Here is a 7,368-nt window from a genome sequence, read left to right as displayed (position 1 = left end):
TTCCAAATTTTCTGAATTATGAGCTTAATGTCTTTCAAAATCAATCTCCTAATATCACTGGCATACAGTAAAGTGTTATTGGGTAGAACATTGTAAAATGCACAAATAACTGGAATGAAATAACACACTTACTCACGATTAATACTTTAATTGTTAAACTACGAATACGACCTCTTCACTGAATCTATCGGCATGCGTCAGGGTAGGGTTAAGTGCTGAAACTCTTCATTCGATTTCGAGTGCTGGGTGTGGCATACAACCCTGACCTAACTAGTTCTCTTAGAGTAGCTGGATACCTTCTGAACTCAAAATTCTCTTCTTTTCAAATAGCCTGGATAATATTCACATGAATTAATCGGAATGTCGAGGATACTAAGATTTGAATATCAATTTTATGAAGTCACAGAAGGTATCCATACATCAGAATTGACGCATGCAATGGATTCGTTCCCTTGCATTCTAGAGAGAAACGGCCAGTTCTATTCGTAAACATAATGGAGTACAATTTTATTAAATGGTAAATGAGTAAATATAATGAAGTCTTAACGTTAATATGGAGATATTTGATTAATAAATGCATTTCAGTTGAAGTAATGAAGAAATATAGATTTGATACATAAATAAAATACAATGCAATTGAACTATAATATATAATGCAATTGAGAATTAACGAATAATTTTTATAATGTAAGTTAATGAAGTAATTGAGAATTGATGCACAAGTGCACTTTGTGGTTATAAAGTAACAATGTTTTGATGGAGGTGCATATTATGTTTACGATTTTGTAGATTATTTTGTTGATGGCTGTGGATCTCGACGGCTCGATTGGCTGCCGAAAAGGTGAGCGGAGTTATCTTCCGATCTAGAGATGCGTGTGTGCGCGCCTTGTTAAGAGTCTTAGTTCAGAATTCACCTTAGGTAGTCAGAAAGGCGTGCACAGATACATGTCCAGGTGTGAGGAGATGCTACGCGAGCCACCAAAGCCAATTTCTTCCAAATTTATAAAAAAATTATTGAACAGTAGTGGCGGACCATTATTAACTTCCCCTTCATGATCCTGTGACTCAACGTGTCGAAGGGGTGGCAACAAGGAAATGTGCCGGAATTACGTCATGGTGTGTAATTTTTTGTGAAAGGATTTTATAGAACTGAAATCTGCCAAATTAGCAATATCTGGTAATACTAACCTGTTCATAAGTATTATTCAGAATGTAATTGAACATAATTTGTCTATTCCGAGACTGTAAATATGGTACAAAATTTGGAGTTTGTTTCACTTCAGACATATGTGCGAATGCGTTCACAAATTGCCTAGGGAAAAATTCTATCACAATTCATTGTAAATAATTTTGCGCGAATTTCGGTAAATGAGATTTCTGCAAGATATTTAGTGGTTTTTAATAGACGTATAAACCTAAAACGAATTCTATCTAAATTCGTGTTCCGAGGCACATTTTCTTGGCGAAACAGGATCGATCTGTCCATAGCGAACTTCTATTGCAAATTTATGCCTTATTTCAATATGTTTCAGGTGCTTTGTGGAGATTGTAGATACGTTGTGCTGAGGAATGCTGTGGATCAGTGTACAGATGCATCATAGTCATTAAATGGTTTAAACACCAACTGGACAGTTCGTTAGTAAGCGTTTGATAATTCCCATTTTTACACGATCTACTATATTGCTTAGCATTATTGGTAATTTTATTTTGTGCTGTGTCTAATTCATTTTCAAGTACTAAAATATTTCCAGGATATTATATCAAACTAAAAAAATGCCGAAATATGTTGACTTATAGTTGTGGTCTGATTTAGAAGACTAAATTTTCTAAATTTTTGTTCTAATTTCAGGTCATATTTGAAAACTACGTTGATAACGGTTCAGTTTGAAATTGTAAGAGTAACATTTAAATTCATTTCATTGAAATGACATTGCTGATGTTCGGTCATGCGAAATTGTTTTTATAGAATCAAATTCAGATTTAGTAACCTACTTCTGGGAAATTGTAATTCTATCAAGGAAATAAACAAAAATTTGGTTTTTATAGTGAACAAAATGACTTGGTAACTACAGTTGAAATTCTGGACAACGTTTATTTAGGCCTACTAGACATTGTTGATACGCTATTGCTTGCTTCACTCGGATTTTTGCTGGAATGGTATAAATCTGTCTTAATTTTTCTTTTATTGTCTCCAAAAATTTCTATAACTATAACTGTTTTTTTAACTTCATGTTGCATAATTGACTTTTTGAGTCTATTGCACGGAAGTGGATATTGGCATTGCTCGAAGTACATTTTGAATGATCTGTAGTTACTAGTCGACGGCAATTCGGAAGGCGGTAGTCTGCTAGCGTTTGCGTCGAGAGACAGAGAGGGCAAGGCAGCTTACAGCATTGCCACATTGTACTTCACGCGCATACAAATAGCGCAGGAGAGAATTTAAATTATCAAAAACAATAATGAATTTAGCCGTTGATTACTGTAAGCATGACGCCAAACAAACCCTGTTTCCTTCACTAACAATATACTTTGCATGGTTCTCAATCCCACACCACATGCTTCTGCAGTCATTTCTTGCACGTTGGCAACGTTGCAGCCAGCATCAAGATGGCCGGCAGCGTTCTGCTCGTCAACGTTTTTAAATTAATCACCTTAAACAGTATTTTCCGCGCCTGCCTGCAATACTAGTATTTTCAGTCTCTTCTTCCATTTATTTTACACACACACACACACACACACACACACACACACACACACACACACACACACACAGTAAATGTTAGTTTTACTTATTCAATGTATTGAAACACGTGAACAAACGAACTCTGGAAGTACTTGTTATAGACTGATTCTGATTGGTTCTACTGTACAAGCTTGTGACGTCACATACCAGAAATGCTACGGCGCATGTAGGAGCCGACCGCCTTCCGAACTGCCGTCCAGTCTAAGCATGAGACTTCTTTTTTTCGTAGAGTTTTGAAGTTTACTATTTTTGCTGTCTTAAGTGCTAATTTTAACTACATCTTAGTCGCATTCCTAGCAACTCGATTACTTTTGGATATTTATGGCTAGGAAAATGTTCAAAAGAAAAAATTGTTGATTTGTTTGACTCATTTTTAATTAGTTGCAGTGTTATTCACTTTGTGTGCAATATACTGATATTTGGTTTCAAATTCCTTTAGATGGAGCTCCTGTCCGAAGCGGAACACCTACACACAACGTACCAGCTAACTGAAAGGATATTGCTTTCGTATGAAAGTCGGTCTACACCAAGATAGCTTAATAGGTACTTTATCCGCAAATTTATTCTGGTATGAGACTTGGTTAGTTCTCATGTCCTTCTCTTTAAATTTAGTTTTGAGGGAACTATTTGATAGTGAACAGGAGTTCGTGGGATGTAAATATATTCAATAGGTTTGTTAAAATATATGAATACTGTTTTAAGTGATGTGAATTTTCCTAATATCGCTATTTGCACTCATTAGTGTTAACTGAAAGATTCCTTCACTTCTTTTGTACAGGAAACCGTATGGTGATTTTATCAGTTCACTTCACTTTGCTTCTCAACTTTCAATACTCCCTGTTCAAATTTTTAATCAGTCCTTAGTGTAAATATGATGGAAACCGCAACGTTGCAAACTACGCCCTCGGGTGTCGCTTGTTGGTTTCGTTTACGCAGAGATGATTATGGAACTATTATGTAAAGCAGGGATGTCGAACAGCGCTCTCAAACTGTGAAACGATTAATAAGATTTCCTACCGTAGCTGAGCTGAAACGAGTGTCAATCTGAGCTCGCTGTAGCAGTGTTCTGTACGCAGTGTGTTTATAAACTCTGGCGGCTGGTATGGATATGAAACGATTCAATAGTGAGTGGATAAATATTTATCAGGACGGAAAGGCACATTGCTAAATATGTAGAAAGGAACTTTGATACCTGAGCCATCATAATATTAAAAGGAATTTTAATCAAACACGTGCAGAAGCTAACGGACCAGAAAAGTTATCCGGTTCCATTCGTGAAAATGCTGTAGAGGAATTAAAATGAAGATTGAATTCATGAAACCTTCCATCACCATCGGGTGTTAGTAGAACAAGCTTGGTTCGTTCTAGCTACAAAATTTGTGAAATTATTGAAACTGCTTTAAAGCTATTTACTGACGGAGAATTTGTGAAAGACTGTCTCATACCTGTTGCAAAAGATATGTCCGAAATATGTTAATGATTTTAAATCTAAAAGTTTCTCGTAATATTGTTGCAGAGAACATATCAGAAATGGGAGACCTTGGAGGGACATCTGATAGCAAGAATGTGGGGGGGGGGAAACGAAAAAAATTATTGTTACCGACTAGCTCACTAGCGCAAAGATACGGCGCAGCTAGCTATATTCATAACGGGTGTCGATTCAGATTTCAATGTTCATGAAGATCTTGTAGATACAATTTCACTAAAGAATCGAACTCGAGAAGATATTTTTAAATCTATAACAAAAACTATGAACAAATTCCAAACCACGCTAAGAGTAATTTTGTACATCAAAACAGTTCGCGTTTCTGAATTTGAAATTGCACTGTTACAACACATACACACTAAATTGATATTTTAAACATTAACATTGATTTATCTCGGTCCCCAACAAACATTCATGGAATGACCCAGTAGATAAAACGCTATTGTCGTCGTAGTCATGTAGGCCTACATTCTTTGTTCATCAGAGCTCATAAAGTGCAAATCTAAAATGAGCTTCTAACCAATTAGTAAGCTGTATAAAATTTATCAAAGTACTAGCCGCCGCATTAGTAGTTTCGCTTCTGTTTACGATCATTCGCCCGGTCTGCCTGCTACCGGTGTTCAACCGTTGCACTGTAAGGGAGGAGTGAAGGCTCTTCATTTCACAGCTCGAGAGCGCTGTTCGACATCCCTGATGTAAAGCATTGCAAGTTGAGAAACGGGATACTGAAACCGCCGCCTTGTTTATTGCATCAGTTAAACTTGATTTAGTGAAACTTCTTCGTCGATCATTGTAATAACATTGGCAAAGTGCTCTTCAGATTAGGGCTGTTGTGTTGGGCGATATTTGTGAAAATACATTTGTAATGGCTAATGCAATTACATAATTTTCTTTGTTCATTAAATGCACTTTCTCTTATCTAAATTATGTACTGAAAGTTCTGATATATAGCCTTAAATCTTGGAGAGAGAAAAAACTGGGAAAACTTTTCTACGTATGACTCTCTTTATGGTCAAAAAGTGTTGTAACGTCAAAGACTGTAACATCTAATCTGATGGTAATATTTCAGGAAAGGTACGAAGTTCCTGGTTCCTCGACATCCAGGTGATGGCATATCAGGAAGTCGGCAGCTCGTATCGCCATGTGCTTTAACACAGGAATGTGGAACCAAGATTGGAACAAGAGGAAATGAAGTTTTCTTCAGTGTGAACTGCAGAAAAAATGTGCTATGTTTTCCTGTGACTTGTAAACATTGTAACATTTAAGAAAATAAATCGGTTCATGCTTTGTTAATCTTGTTTGACTTTTTGTGTATTGAGATAAAGCTTTTAAATTTCCCAGAATCCGTAAATGTTTAAACAGTAAGGGTCAATTTCACCAAGCTTATTTAACTGGCATTTAAGAGGTTTTTTACACTTACAGGGACAATGCAGTTCACAAATACAAGTTGGTCTTTAAGTTCTCATTAAACTACATTGAAGTTAATTTTTTGATATTTAGTAATTTAAATAATTCTGCATTGAAAATTTTCATAATGAGAATGATTGGCTTATTTGAACGTGATTTATTACCACGACGGGAGAGGATAATTTCCGAATGCGAAAATTATTTTAATACAAATAACGAGAAACATTAGCAAATGCAGTTGAGGCTAAGCAAAACTCAAGCATTGTACATTTTGAATAATACGGAAAGTAATAATTTCAAACTGATAAATACCTACTCTATAACATTAAGTGGTAAATGTATTGGAAAAAGCCTTAAATTAATCTTGGGTCGCCTATAATAGAACTACAGTAAAACTAGTAACAAATTTATCATGCAAGCTTAATATTACATTTGAAGGCACTGGAATAGCGCGAATCTATGAAGTCTCCATTTTGTTTGCACGATATTTTCTTGTATACACTTTCATGTTATTCCGTATTGACTTCAATATTGCTGAAGTAATTGGCATGAGGACTCTTGCATTGAAATCTATTTCTACTGATTTCCAATCCTTCTTCTCTAAGTTCTGCCCATCCTTTGTTTTCGATTTTAATAGGTTTGAGGTTACCTGTTTGACGTCATTTTGTCTTATAACAAATGAACACTCTATGCAGGTCACAGCATGCATTGACAAGACACATGACCTTCGAAATTACTACTGCACTATTCCGAAGGCTGTGATGACTTAATTGGTAATAAAATTGATTTTATTTTAAATCCGTATTAGTTTGGTGACATCCAAACTAATTAAATGTGACTTAACTAACCAATTTAAGTTAAATTATAATTGGTTGTGGTTTAGTAACATGTTGGTGAAATCGGTACTGAAATGTTTAAACCGTGTATGTGGAAGAACTAATTGTAATTATTCTTTTCAAATTCTGTTCTCTAGAATTAATCGAAAATGTAATCAACAAAGATGTAATTTTCGAATTATTTACCAGACTTACGTTCTGTGCGATAACGCTCTTGGACTGATCTTAATTCCGCATTCCCAGTAAAATGCATTAACTGAAATGTTCATTTTTTAGTTACAACCATAGGTGTGAATAATTTTTAGTGCACCAGATGAAACATTGATGTATGTTTCAGCTTTTCGGTGAAAATAAGTAGGATACTCTTAATTTTTTGTATATTTTCATAGTTCGAAGATTTCAATTTCCTGGTAAATAATACATTGAGTTACTCCAATATTTTACTGGCGGTGAGTGAGAGTTCCTTACACGTTCGACTTGTAGCGAATACAAATTTACCTGGTTGTATGTTCTCCAGTATTTATGCATTAGGATGCTTTAACAGTTTTTATAAGATACTTCTATTTATTAGAGACGAATTTATACATCTTGATTACACAATTTTCTACAATATATTATACAAATATTCTCACATACCATAGAACAGACATCAACCTGGATTCCGAGCAGTGGTACAGACTACTCAACATAACGAGCCAACATTGCACACAAAACACGCTACAAAAGCATCTCAACACACACAAACGCAGGTGTATGCAAACTGAAATATAATGCTTGCAATAACTTCTACATAGCATAGACAGGAAGATCATTTCAAACACGTTACAAAGAACACATCACAGCCACAACCAAATCACAAAACACTTCCACATACGCAGAACAAATCACAAACACCA

General features: G+C 35.3%; 1 long non-coding RNA gene across 1 annotated transcript; it reads left to right on the top strand.

Annotated features, from left to right (window-relative positions):
• The first annotated feature begins 1,078 nt into the window (after window positions 1–1,078).
• LOC138707352 (uncharacterized) lies at window positions 1,079–5,499 on the top strand. Its single transcript, XR_011334191.1, has 3 exons — window positions 1,079–1,639; window positions 3,183–3,286; window positions 5,299–5,499. It is a non-coding gene; the product is annotated as an uncharacterized lncRNA (long non-coding RNA).
• Window positions 5,500–7,368: the final 1,869 nt, after the last annotated feature.

This window comes from Periplaneta americana, chromosome 10 (assembly GCF_040183065.1).
Source record: "Periplaneta americana isolate PAMFEO1 chromosome 10, P.americana_PAMFEO1_priV1, whole genome shotgun sequence".
In the NCBI taxonomy this organism is placed as follows: Eukaryota; Metazoa; Arthropoda; class Insecta; order Blattodea; family Blattidae; genus Periplaneta; species Periplaneta americana.
Note: the sequence above shows the minus strand (reverse complement) of the source record. Positions and strands in the feature narration are given on the sequence as shown.